The 14439-nt window shown below is 39.3% G+C and overlaps 1 long non-coding RNA gene across 1 annotated transcript in view; it reads right to left on the reverse strand.

Annotated features, from left to right (window-relative positions):
- LOC141728711 (uncharacterized) overlaps positions 1-14439 on the reverse strand; it is a 47088-nt gene that overhangs the window by 3703 nt on the left and 28946 nt on the right. The gene's annotated exons all lie outside the window — the stretch shown is intronic.

Raw genomic sequence — 14439 nt, forward strand, 5'->3', positions numbered from 1 at the left:
GGTAATTCAGTTGCTCCAGTAGATGCAACCATACACCCTGTGTTAGGCTGCAGAATCCCACGAACAACATTGAAATTTGGAAAACTTTTCTATTTGCATTGGAATATCCTTTCAGATACAATAATAAACAAATAGAGAAACTCAGAAATGTCCCTGGAATTAGCTGTCATTCTGAAAAATATGTAAGCATGAGCTCAGATCTATAAGGCAAATAATCCACTTTTTACAGAAGACAATGCACGTATGTAATACAAGATTCATGCTTGCAAGCTTTGATGCTCTGGAGCATCACCAAGATAACAGTACAACTATGTATGATTTTAGGTTTTAGGATTTTAGGTAAAAGGGTTGTATTTAAGTCAGTATTTAAATTAATTGTTGGACAAAAATATTAACTGTAGTGTTTTGCCTCCAAATTATCATGCATTCCAACTAAACATGGGAAAAGTATGGAAAACCATGATGGGGTGGTAGATGTACATTACTTTCTTAAACATGTGAGGTGAGCTGCTATTCTGTTAACCCCTTCAAGGAGACATACACTGGCTTGTGCCTTTGCCTTGAGTAGGGTAACAGAAATCTTAATGCAACTAACACTGCAAGTGGAAAATATTTTCTACATGTTTGAAATAAGGTAGAATAATGAAGTCAACATTTCTCTAATGCCTCACCAGAAGTCCTGCTGTGGGGCACTATAATCTGGTGACAGAGCTCATTTTGACCACCGTCTCTTAATTAAATTCTCATGATAATGGTCAAAGCAAGTGACAGTAGAATTTATTCATCACCAGACAAAAGCATAACTAGAGATGTTGTGCCTGATGGTATATAATACATGGGCTTATCTTTTCTCAGTTTTGTTTCCCTTTGTCATTTTCAGTATTAAAGAACAATAAAATCCAATAATGTGTTCTTTCTTCTTAGCACTTTCACTGCAGGAGAAGAACAATTCCTAAATAACATTTTCAAGCAAGTTAGCTTGCCTTAGAAAAGAAAGAAATAAAAAGTCTTAAATCAATGAGGTTATAAAAGTAAATTTAATCCATTCTTAATGGCCCATGGACATGGTTCACTGAGGTTCCTGCCAGCAATTTTCTGCTGTTCCTTTGGAAAAAGAAAGGTAATTAATGAAACAAGTTGAAACTTGTTGTGTAATCCTCTCTTGAAAGTTGTATTCGTACATTTTTCAATAAGAATCAGCAGCTGATTAAAAATGTACATGTCTGAATGCTTAACACTATTGGAACAGAAACTGCTGCTGGATATTAGGCTTATTAATACTGCATTACACTTTTTCTTTCTTTTCCTTTTTTCTCTCCCACTTGTGATAGAATGTGAGAAGGCACCCTTGGAAAAACTAAAGTTCATTAGAAAAAAATTGTATATCAGTGAAATCTATTAAATGTGAACTACAGACAGAGAGTTTATATCTAGTTTGGATCCAAGTTTTCAGTGAACAGAAATCTCTCTCCTGGGAGACATGGACACGAATCCTTTGATCCAAGGAAACAACTGGTGCCAGAGACACCATTTGAATTGCAGGTATTTTGGTTGAGAAGTCACAGTGGCTCAATACATGCCCACTGTCCCCGCCCAGGTTGCCCACAGACTTTTCAGACATGGCAGCCCCTCTGCCTCCTCCACTCATGGGGAGCAGAAGACACACCTGGAAGTGCAAAGCTGAGACCTGTGCTTCTGACACTTCTGCTCCTCATCCTGCTGCCTGGCTAAGCCAGACCTTGGCATTCCCCTCTCTCCTGTCACACTTAAAACAAAAGAGCAACACCTGCTTGGATTCTTCTGAAAGAAATTTGACATTATCCACCCACAGAAGACAAGCATAGCCTTTTGATTCAAAAGGATCAGACCTGCCACCAACATCTGAGTCATATTTTTAAGCCTTGGAGTAGAGGAAGAATTTAATATATCTAGGATCTGAGTCCCTGTATGTTTGTAATCTAATATTGTAATTAAGCCCCTTGGGAGCCAGAGAGCTGTGCTACAGGGAGACTGAGCTATGTACATTTTGTTTGCTTGTTAAATGAAATAAATACAATGCCAGAGAAAAGAGGCATTATTTCAATAATGTTTTTCCTTGAACCTCACTGCCTTAAACATCTTTAAAATGACAAGATTAATGCTGACAGAGCTATGGCAGGAACATTTTAAAAGGACAGAAATGCAAACCCAGGTTGAGAGTTGACATACATGACTCAGGCTGACTTTTTTCCACCTTTTCTAGTGCTAGGAGGTACTTGTTTCTAGCACCAGCTGCCTTGTCAAAGGCTTCTGCAAGATTCTTCTCTCTGATCCATACAGCTTCCTTCTGAGGATTCAGTTGCTGATTTCCACAATGCACTGTTTTATTTTACATTAAAGACTTGATGGGGGAAAAGAATTCAGAAATCCCTTCCAAAGTACTTGTAGCTGATGATCATCTGTGAAGATTCATATATTCCAGTTCATCATTAAATCTTGTACTGAGAGTTTCTGGAAACTTGAAAAAGCCAAAAACTCAGAGGATTTTTCCCCTCTGTGCCCCTGCTCCCAGAACCTACTCACTCTGCACTAGAATAATTTCCTTCCTTCTTTTCATGACCTAAACACAAATGCCATGGATACATAAACCTCTTTGTCAATGCTGTTATAAGCAGTAGCACAATATTGACAAGGAGAGACATAGAATTGATTTAGGGCTTGGTTTTGCAGCTGCACAAGTTTGAAACTACCACAGCCATCAAGAGGAACTCTCAAGAGGGAGTGGCTACAAATTCAGGCCCAAAGAAAGCAGTAGCACATGGACAGCTCAGCCATGCAGCCAGATTCTCCTTCCTCCCCATGACCTGACCTGACCCTGCTCAGGGGATCCAGGCAGAAGAAACAAATGGTGGCTGGAAGGAGAATTACTGGAGATGGAGTTTGTCAGCCACCTCCCTATGACACCAGCAGCGCCACAGACTGCAAGGACAGAACCAGAGACTGAAGAGACAGCTGGACAAAATTATAATGGAATAAAATTTACTCCAACTTTGGTAATTATGAGGCATTAGAAATTTAGGTCATGTCCTTTTTCTCTCTCTCACCTCCAGTCATTTCTTGTTTGCCTCTTTCTGCAGTTATTTTACAGTCCAATTTGAAGCAAACCTTAAGATTCTGGAATGTACAAATTTCAAACGGCATCAAATATAAGACTAATTAAAAAAACCCACAACAAATGCACTGAGAATTCACAGAGTGTGACCCCTTTAAGTGTTTTTTATTCATGTATTGCAAACATGCTGTCCTAATTTCAGGGCTCGGACAGACAGACTTTGTCATGTTAGAAAAAGCTCTGTATTTTTGCTGACTTTAGATGCTGTTATGACTCCAGAGCTGATACTGGTAATGTATAGGACTGTCAAAATTCAGATAAAGCATTGGAAAATTCATCGTGCACCATTTTTGGTTAAAAAAACTGACCTTGTTTTTTTCAAAACGTTAATAGAGCTCTGCAATGAAACTCAGAGCTGTGTTTCAAACATGCCAGGACATGGTGTGTTATGGACAGTGGTCAGTGGTGCTTGTTTAAGATCTGGTGTGAAACTTCAACCCAGTGTTCATCACTGTGCTGAAAGCTGCAACTTATCTCCCAGCAAGCACATCTTCCCTAAAATAAATCAAGACATCCTCAAATATTTCAATCTGGATATTCTCCTCTTTGCTGTTCCCCTTATTAGGAAGAAAGAATGCTAAAAAGCACTGATCAAAAGCAGTAAACCCAGCATTACTGTCTTCTCTAGACCCCTTCATGAGGAGAATATGGTTTCTGCCAGTGTGACTTCTTAAGAGAACTCAATAGCACCACCCTATAATAGGGTAGTTTATATTTAGCAAGACTATACATGTAATTGGACTGCTTTGCTGTGTGTCACAGATCTTCAAGAAGCAAAACCAAAAAAAAAAAGGCTTCCAGGGAAAATATCCTGGGTTATTGCAGCAAGACAGATATAATAATGATAAATTAAATACATGCTTGAAAAATGTAGCAGATTAAATCTCACTTTCTAACTGAATTTTTTTCAACTGGTGTAGAGTATTTTTTTAAAAATAATTCTGTGATCAAATTTCAGCCTATCAGTTGTGAGTAAACTATCTGTAATTTTTTCACGTTCACCTGAGCTGTGCTGTTGGTCACTCAAAATCCACAGAGCTTCACAGATTTAGATTTGCTGGGAATTGAGCAGATTGTTTAATTTGAGTTTCCTGACAGATGGCCTAAAATCCCTCTTTTAATAAATAAACTACTTCCATTTCTGCCCAGAACTAATTTATTTTTCTCATGAAGTAAATTTGATTTCCAGATTAACCAATGCTTGCTCACAGGCTTAACTTCACAAGCATTCATACAAATATTTTTATGAAAGTTCTTCAAAAGCAAAGCTGTTTATATCAAAGGATGGTCAAAGTGGAGATTTCTATAGTAGCTTTTCAACCAACCATAAGTAATGTTCTTACTGCACACAAATTTCAATCCCCTCTGTGCTCAGATGGTGGTTTTCCATGGACTTCAGGGGAAACTGAAGTGGATTATATGAGTCTAGTCACAACAAACACTCTAAAATCTCAGGAGATCATGCACATTTTTCGTGAGGCCTTTTGTCTAAGTGTTTACCTCCTCATCTCTCAGTTTTTTATATATCACGTACATACCTGAATTGCCAGCGGGTTGCAGCTCACCTCTGAGGCAGCTGTTTCTCCTCTGCATCAGATAATTCCATATCCAGATATTAGAATTTGAATTTGCCCAGCTGTAGCCACCCTAGCACAGTTGGGTCTTTCACCCCATTCATGGAGTAGGAAATGCAAGGGGCTCCCAGAAAGGATTCCACCACCACCTCCCGGCACGCATCCGCAGCCTCCAGGTGCTGGATTTCCATGCTGCTTCCAGGCCTCCCATGCCTTCCCTCTGCCCACCCATTCACCCCAGCCTCGTAACATGACTCCAAGCTGGTTTTTCCTGCTTTAAGCAATGGCACTTTGCTACCATCCCAGACAGAAATTCTGTACTAAGCAGGTGTCTGGAGCCTGGTGTGGTTCTTGCAGGCCATACGTAGCTGTCCCCTGTGGTATTCACGTGCCCTCTGAACAGAGTGATTTAGCTTTCTCAGGTCCTCCCAAGAGAAGCTGTGAGAGAAGCAGAGAAAAGAATGATCAAAACAATTCTTATCTCGTTTGCTGCTCCTGTGTTTGTGCCCACGTGGAATGTGTTCTGGAGATTGTTTACCCGAGGTGATGGTGTTTTGATTCTTTGACCAATTGGATCCACATGTGTGTGTTAGAACTCTCAGGCAGAGAGTTTTTCTAGTTAGTCAGTTAGTTAGTAATAGTTCTTGTTAGTGAATATATTTATAGGATAATATAGTATAACAAAGTAATCAATTAGCCTTCTGATATCTTCTGCACATCATTCTTCCCTGCCTTGGAGGATCTTCAAAGCACTGAAGTCCCCAGGCACAGAGCTGTGGCCACGCTGCTCTGACACGGGCAGTGGCCAGCACCTCACTGCAAATGCACATGTCCCTTCCCTTGCCTGGGTGACATCCCAGCAGAAAAGCTGGGATGAACACAGATTAAACTCTTTCTAGGCCTTTTTTTTTGAGGATTGACTTGTCACCTGAAATTTTGATCAGTACCAGCTGTCATCCTGTGCAATGCAGAAAGAATTTCCTCCCATCTAGCCGAGTGATGCATGTCAATATGTTTTTAACAGCAGTCTGTTTTGCATTAAATATTCAGAGGTGTAAAGCTGAAAGGAATGAATAAAAGACAGGAAAGCACTGTACTTGCAGGCCTTAATATGTCTTTAATTGAACAAAGTATGTAAGACAACACATTTTTACTGTCATAAATTAATTATTTACTCTTATTTACACAGGTTAACTATAATTAAATTATGTCTGTTTTGAAAGACTTTTTTTTTTCCTGTAGCAGGCCTTAATTTAATTTAATGCTGTGTTTTAATTTAAAAGTGTTTTAATGTAATAGAAAACAAGTTGGCATGACAAATAAAGAGCTAATGTGCAGATATGATTCATTTGCTCATAAATCAGTTAATCTCTTTTAATGGAACTCCTTTAAATAATGCCTTTTTTCAATCAACTGTATTTCTGCTCTTTATACGCCTGCTGTTAAGGAACCAGCATTTTCCCGATGACGCACCAATATTGGCAGGAAGCACATCCTAAGTGTATTTTGTGACTCATTTCATTTTGCTCTTTGGTGCATTCACAGTTTGCTCATTAACATCAGCATTGGTGGCTAATGGATACTCAGTAGGAAGTTGGGTTTTTTTCATGAATGTTTAATGGAGCAACAGCAGTGAAGGTGAGGAAGGATTTCACTGGTGACAAAGTGAGCTTGTGGCTGGACAGCGGGCCATGACCCAGTAGATGAGCACCACTGCCTCCCATGCCAGGGGCCCCACCATGGCTGGTACCTGTCATGCTCCCCACCTCTCACCTTACACAGCTCCTGTGCCTCACCAGCAAAGAAAGGGGAACCATCTCTAGGCTGAGGAAAAATTATATCTTTTTACACTGATTCTTGCCATTGCTTCCCAATTGAGCTCTCTGAATACAATGGTTGTTATAAACCTGAATACAGAACACACTTGGCTCTATAAATTTGCTATACTGTGCATGGTTCATTTTCTTCTTAGCTTTTTTTAAAAGACACTGGAAAATAAAGTATTTTTTGTATTACCTGTTCAACACAGAAACCTCTAATCATTTTTGCCCAGGTCTTCTGTTTCTGTTTGAGACAAAAAGCAGGGGAAAAAATCATTCCCTTCCTCCCACACACACACACACAAAAATCTGAAAGTGTAGGTCATTCTTTGTCAAGAATTCCCCTTAGGTGAACTTGTCATAGTGTTCAGCAATGAATGAGTTCAGGTTTCTGACAGATTCTAGCTCTCGAAAAGCCTTTTAAAAGCAAACATTTTCTCTTTCTTCAGCTGGAGTCCTGAACAACATCCACAATCTGTTTGCATGAATTGGACTGATGATACAAGTATAATAATTTCCCCTACTCAGAACACTCCATTAGGGCATTCCAGTGACCAATGCATGTCCATAGGCTCAGTTCCTGCAGAGCATGCAGCACGTGAAAACACACATAAAATGTGTAGTGAGGGGCACAGGAGGAAGCCTGAAGCTCAGAGGGGGAGATGTCAAAGGCAGGCTCAGGAAACCTCTGAAGTGTCCCTTTGTGCACACCAGGAGCCATACACAACCAGGCCAGCAAGTTTACAAGCATTCTCAAGAAAAGCAGAGGTTTACATTACAGTTAGCATTATTGATTTTGTCATACCAGGAGCAATAACAAAGTCAGTATGTAGTTCAGGGTGCACAGTGATCTTTATTACGCTCTCATATGGTTTTCCTAGCCTCAAGTTGTTTCCTCAGCTTTAAAAACAGTGATGTCACTGCAGGGAGCAAAAAGGAGTGCATTATACTAGGTAGCAGGAGAAAAAAGCCTCTGCAGTCCAAGGCAGAGGATGAGCCAAGGACACAAAAGGTGTATATACAAGAACTCACGTCATGAATGCTCCACTGTTTGACACATTTAATATTCATTCCTAAACAGTTGCATGGCCATTTAAAAACAAAAAGCAGATGCTGAAACAATTGTGAAGAAACAGTCAGGTGCCACTGATAAAATCAAAATACTCCATATCCTGTTTGATTCTTTCCTAACAAACACACATAAAGAGGAGGAAATTTCTGACCATATGTGTAGGATAACTGACCTGGTACAGAAATGAAAACACAGGAAGGATAGGGACATGAGACCTCAAAGAATATTTGGATAAACCAGTATCATGACCTGATACAACCTAGCCCAAAGTAATTAAAACTTGAAGAATGAAATGAAGTGATTATAAAATTGCTGGTCATAGAGAGCAAATGGCATCCCAAACACTGCAGGTCAATGAGTACAATATGTACTCTTACAGGCAAAAGACAAATGCAGGGTGATGAGTGCAGTCAGTCCAGCTTGGGGAAGGTGATGCGTGCTAGAAAATCTTTGAACACTCCAAGAGAAAGCTTCAGTCAAGCTCAAAGAACGTGTGTCAGTAACTATGAAGCTGGCTGTGCAAATGAAGAAGTGTCCTAGAGGAGTCCACTATAATAAATACACTGCTGAGCAACCTTCTTGGTTAGATGCTGTAACCGAAATTGCTTGTGCAATTAACATATAAAATCAGTACCTCAAAGCAACTTGGGAAAGCCTAAATGTATTTTTGTCAAGAGTGGAATTCTAAGTGCCCTGACTTTGGAAAAAATTTTCCCTGTGCAAGGTGGATAATAAAAGTGAAGGAAAGAAACATAAGGACCAAAGTTTAATGCTTGTGTAAAAAGCAGGTAATAATGGCTCCAAAGAATGTTTATGTTTTCATTGAGTTTGCATGGCAAGGTTTTGGTAGCAGACATGCTAAAAATCCCTTACTTTTGTGTAGTTTTAAGAAAATAAAGTCAAATATCTGGTGAAAGACGGTCTGAGTGAACCTGGTTCTGTCTCAGACTGACAAGGTAAGCTCTACCTCCGTCACTGCATGATTTTGCCAGCCCTGAGGTTTTGCAGACATGGTAATCTTTGTACCTTGTTCACTTTCTCCCCTTTTCTTTTACAGACTTGCCTCCACTGAGAGACAATGTCCCATAGGATTAAGCAGTTGCTAGAAACCAAGTGAGACAGTCACACATTGTTCTTTTTACCAGTTCAAATACAGAGAAACTCGGTGAATAAACATGGCTTTAGCAGACCTCGGTGAATAAACATGGCTTTAGCAGACCATCAGCTGTGTTTTTCTCCCTTCCTGTTTCAGTATCACAGGATATGTTACAACTCCTTTTCCACAGGTCTTGCTTCTCCCTCAGCTTGCTTTATGATGTTCAGCTCTGTACACGTGTCCTGGCAGCACAAATTCCTGGTATAATGCAGTGATGCACTTGTGCCCCAGTGAAACTGTCAGACCACAGTTTTATCCCGGGTGTCAGCAACTTGTAGGCTCATCTCCTTCAGGCTGCATTTCCAGAACAGGAAACATCTCCAAACAGATTTGATCTTCAAGCAAATACCAATGGTCTGGAAAGGAAGACTGTTCTCTTGCTAGAGAGCAGAGTCAACAGAAACAGCAGCATTCTCTAGCTACTGAAAAATGGAAAAATATTTGCTTAGAAAGGGAACCAATTATTCATTTGAAAGTTCATTCTGCTTCTTTCCCAGCCTGTGTAGGAATTACACTCGCCTTAACAGCTACAACAGATCCATAGCTAATCATTGAAGGCAACATGGTGCCCTTCCTTAACCAATCTTCAACAAAATGGATGTGCCACATCTAAAAGTCATTACCATCCTTGTAAAATGGTACTTGTCATTACCATTACCTTCCAGCAGATTATTCTTACCACAGAAGCATGAGACAGGATAAAGTCTGGACTAATTTCATGCCCTAAATTTTTTGCTGTGTTGCACTCTATCCACACTACTGGAGCCCCATTATCTCATTCTCACAACTTCTTACACAGCTGAAGAATCATATGCAAATCAGTATAAAATACTGACTTTTGATAGTAGGATGGCAGCACTAATTGCTAAAGTCCTAAAAATCTAGGTTTTCTCTCCGGGATGTTCACTTTTAACCACTTTCAGAGTGGCTATTTTAAATATAAATTTTAAAACAGACATGATGGAATTTAACATTTACTCATATATTTATTTTTACCAGTAATAATAAAAATTTAAGTGTTCTTTACCCACCTGTCTTAATATGGAAACACTTCCCTCTGAATCTGCACCAGTACTTTATTTCTGGAAGCATATTGCTTTGAAAGTGAAATTGTCCATACAGGTGCAGATGAAAAAAAGAGGAAAGGAAAAAAAGAGTTTTTCTGGTTTTTTTCCTCTGGGCTGACATATCTCTTTCATTATTCTTTTTATTAGTGATATATCACCCTATATCATGTTCTTGTGGCATTGATCTGAATCAGGTTTAGCGAGGACAGGTGCTGTATAAACATTCCCTGCCCACACACAACTCTGCCAAAAAACACTGATCCTTACCCAGAGCATCCCTCTGCTTTGCAGTTCAGAGCAAACCCTGGAGTGGAAATCATCAATCCAACTAAAATTTATTATAAAGTTTGATTATTAGGTTTTTTAAAGTAGTGATTAGTGGAGATTGTCGTACAAAAATCGTCCATTTTCTAAGGTATCAGTCATGGACTTCCATTAAGCTTCTTTCTCTATCAAATGCTTTTGTCAGGACCTTGTAAATGTCACATTGGCAAAACTATCAGAGTCAGTTTGATAGTCAGCACCCACACAGATAATCCTTTTCCATGCTTTTTTCACTAATGGATGAATAGACATTTCTAGGAAGCAGATCATCTCATCATACAGATGTCTGAAACAGACTGACAGGTCCCACCTCAAAATGCCTGCTGAGCTCTATTGCCCACTAAGAGATTCTCCTAGAATTTTTTCAGATTGTGATCAGAAGTTTTATTTTTTTGAATGTGAATTTTAAGTTCCAAGTTCTTGCCTTCTGGGATGCACAGAATTAGAGCTATAATTCTCCCTCTTTATATCTTGCAAAGTCATTGAAAGATTGCCTACAGGTAAAACTTAATGTGACACCAAAAATCTGAAGAGATTTCTTGAGTCTAGTATTTAGAATGTACACTGTGAACTGTATTTATCAGCTGCCTATGAGTTTGATAAAGTCAGCTGAGATATCCCATTGGGCTAAACAGAGGCAGCCTCTGAAATTCAGTGACTGAAATCTTGCTGCTATGTCCACAGTACAGTCTTTTTTTCCAGCACCTGCAGTGAACGACAGCCCTGACTGAGACTGGGACAGCCCTTTAAAAGCACGGGAATCCACTGCCAGTCTTCTGTGTAACTGCATAAAGCTACAGACATTTTCTGTTTGCTCTTGATATTTATGATATTGACTGAAGAGGTGGACAAGCTTACGGAAATGATAAATAAAACAGTGAGGTAGACTTGTCTTCCGTGGAATATTTTCCAGTTTAGTCAAATGGGGCACCCTGCCTCTTCTTGGCGTATGTCAGAAATTTATAAGCCAGGGTAAATTGCAACTCTGGTTTAGCACTTCATTGTGATGCATCATTTAAAAGGTATGACAGCTTTGCAGTTTTCCAGTAATACCAGGAAAATGGAGAAAGGGTATACTTAGGCTTAGCAAAGAGGATTTTGGTTTACCGTTTGTTCTTCAAACCAAAACAGAAAAAAAGAGAAGGAATTTTGAGTGGCACTCCGATGTAGGAAGCTGTTTAGCTTCTACAGATGACTTTCAGGTGGCATGTCCCACAGCAATGTGGGGAGCAGAGGGGAAGAAGTGAAGGAAAATAAACTATTTACCATTGTGTAAGACCCAAATCAATGAAAAAACCCATTAAAAAAAAAACATAAGAAAAATCCTAGCACTCTTGCACAGAGACACAAGAGATCTCAGCAGAGCCTCTTGCAGCAACAGGGCTCATTCTCACTCTGGAGATCATCAGCTTCCATGTGAGAGGCAGGTAATAGTAATAGCTGAGTTATCAAAGCACTCTCTTAATGAGGAAACAGAGAAGCAAAGCAGAAATCCTTCCCTTTACCCATAGGAGGACTTAGGGTGCTATCTGGAAGGTGGTGGAGTCAATGTGCTCAGCCAGCAGCACACCCCCATCACCCACAAACACCCATCCCACAGGCAGGTGTGTCCTCAGAGAGCAGGAGGCTCGTCTCACAGGGAGAAACACGAGCCCACACACACTGGATAAGGAGCACCTCAAGGCTCACTAGGGCAAAGCAGGTAGATCTGAAACAGGTCTGAGACTTACACAAAATGTCCCAGTGGACTCTATTTGGAACCTGGGCCAAGGTTTGCTGCTGTTTCCACTGATCATCACTTCCTCATGCATAATCTCACTGATAGGTCCAAGGCATGTAAAGAACCCTGAGTTCCCTTGTTTAAAAGAAAATCTAATCCCACAGCTGAACAAATGAAATGTTACATCACCTATAGAGACACAGACTTAATAATAACATAGAAATCCAGATTTAATAGATATATAAACTTCAATTAGGTATTTAATCCTTTTCATTAGACTAATAAATAATTCAAGAGAGAGTTCAAGAAATTATACTTTCATTGTGACACGTAGTTCATCATAGCAGGCAAATGGGACAAAGCATTCCAACTTTCTTTCAAAGAATGACATTTTTAAGTAGAAGAACATAGATAATAAATTAAGGTCCTTTGACTCCCATTTCACTGATGCATTTAATTTGAATTTCTCCTCTTCTTATTTCAGTCTCACAGAAGTCTTTCCCTCTCTGTTTACCCGGCTTTGCTGCCTGACATCGTGGGGAATGTCCCTGCTAAACAAATGTTAGGCTTGATGCCCAACTTTCTGCAGCCATGCTGTTCTCCATTAATACCCATTAACTCCATCAATGCCATGCCCTGGCTTGGATGGTTTGCCAAGTCAAAGCTCCCTCCTTATTCATTTCCTGGTTCCACCATAACGACTATGAAAAACTACTCTATTCTCACTTATGAGAAAGTCATTTAAGGTCAGAACTTACCACTATAAATTTTTTATGTTTGAAAAACCCAGCAGAAAGGATGAATAGCCTAGAAAGATTAATATATTCATTGAAAAACTATAAAATTTGCAGCTGCACATTGAGCAAGTACACTTCTAAGGTATGTGAATATTTAATTCAATTTGAAAACCTCTCTAGACCCATAAAACCATTTGGATACTGCACCAGGATGCCAGGAGATGCTACCTATCCTTCTGCAATACCATTTTCATTTGCCTTCACTTTGACCCAAGGAAAATGGTTGCCATTAATTCATTTGACAGCTGACAAACAAAGTCTGAATTGGTTTAGTTAATTGAAACATGAATAATCCATCAACAAAGTCTACTTGTTTCTGGGATAGTATTCTCATTCAGTTCCCTAGGTGTCTTCCAGCTGATTTCAGTAACTAATGGATTCTGGCTGCAAACTGGAACTGGAATAAGGGTTTAAATAAGGCACATTGTGAGAATAGCAGATGTCTGTTCAATTTCTCAGTGACCAACTTGCAACTTTTTTTAATTATTGAGTAGGTCAAACTTTCATGCTAAACTGGTTATGATAGTTATCTGACAAAACTGAAGTCTAAATGAGACTCGCTGTTCTCCATTCAGAAAATCATCACACTTGTCATTTCCCAGTGGCCCAATGTGCCAAATTTACCATGGTTAACTGAGAGCAGATCTTTTCAGATTCCAGACTCTGCTTTACAGCTCATTTCATTGTATTTGGGTTGCTCATTTTTATCCTGGAGAATTGTGCATTCACTTTCTATTCTTAATTAATTCTCCCTCTGTCTTCTTTTTTTGTTTGTTTTTTTTTTTTGGGGGGGGGGTTTAAATATCTTTCAACTTACTAAATATAAGGTATTAAAACAAGAAAATTAATACAAAATTAACATTATCTTTGTGGATGGTGAAAAGAGAAATGTGGTTTTCTATGTGACTTCCTGGATGTGCACAATTTCTATAGAGCTCAGATTGGAGTGATAAAGAAAAATGGTATTTATTTGCAGTGACATGGGAAAGACTCTGGGATACATTTGTATAATTTCTGTGGTTAGATTTAGCCCATAGGCAGTGGGAAATTAGATTCAAAGTTGTCATAGTTGATGAAAGAGTAGCAGTATGTTGAAGTCTGTTTTTTAAGGAGAAAGAAAACATTACTACCGATAATAATAGTATATCTGTGGTGTCCCAGTTTGAGTGACATCGTGTCTCCTGCTTAAGCTATCAGAAATGAATTTAAGTAAGGCTAGGCTTCTGCCCTAATTTCTAGAGGCACTCCAACGGCAACTCATGCCATCCAAATATAGAAGGGAACAAGCATCAATTTGCTGTGCTAATTTTTTTCTGTACTATTGAGGGAACTTGGACAATTAAGTTTGTCTAGAATCCAGGTTCATCTCACCCAACATCAACTATGTTACATTTGTGCATCTGTCCTCCTATAATGATCTACCTCCATTTATAGTCACAGCAGAAAGATAAAATCCATTCAGCAGATTATTCATCTCATCCTAAATTAAGCGCCTGAAACAGATGGGACAAATCCACCTCTGGATTTGCCTATTTCTCTCAATTGTGAACAGAGGAAACACGGAAGACCCCTCTCAGCTCAGAGACCTAACTTTTAAATGGCAGAAGTTACATAAGTGTAACCCTGCTCTCAGGAACAAACAGTGCATTTATATAACAAGGTAATGACCCTAGACAATGAAACAGGGTTTCATTGAAACAGAACTTGAACATCAGGTACAGAATATGAAAGGAGCTGGGATAGGAATGACAGAAGCTG

Source organism: Zonotrichia albicollis, chromosome 3 (assembly GCF_047830755.1).
Source record: "Zonotrichia albicollis isolate bZonAlb1 chromosome 3, bZonAlb1.hap1, whole genome shotgun sequence".
NCBI classification, from domain to species: Eukaryota; Metazoa; Chordata; class Aves; order Passeriformes; family Passerellidae; genus Zonotrichia; species Zonotrichia albicollis.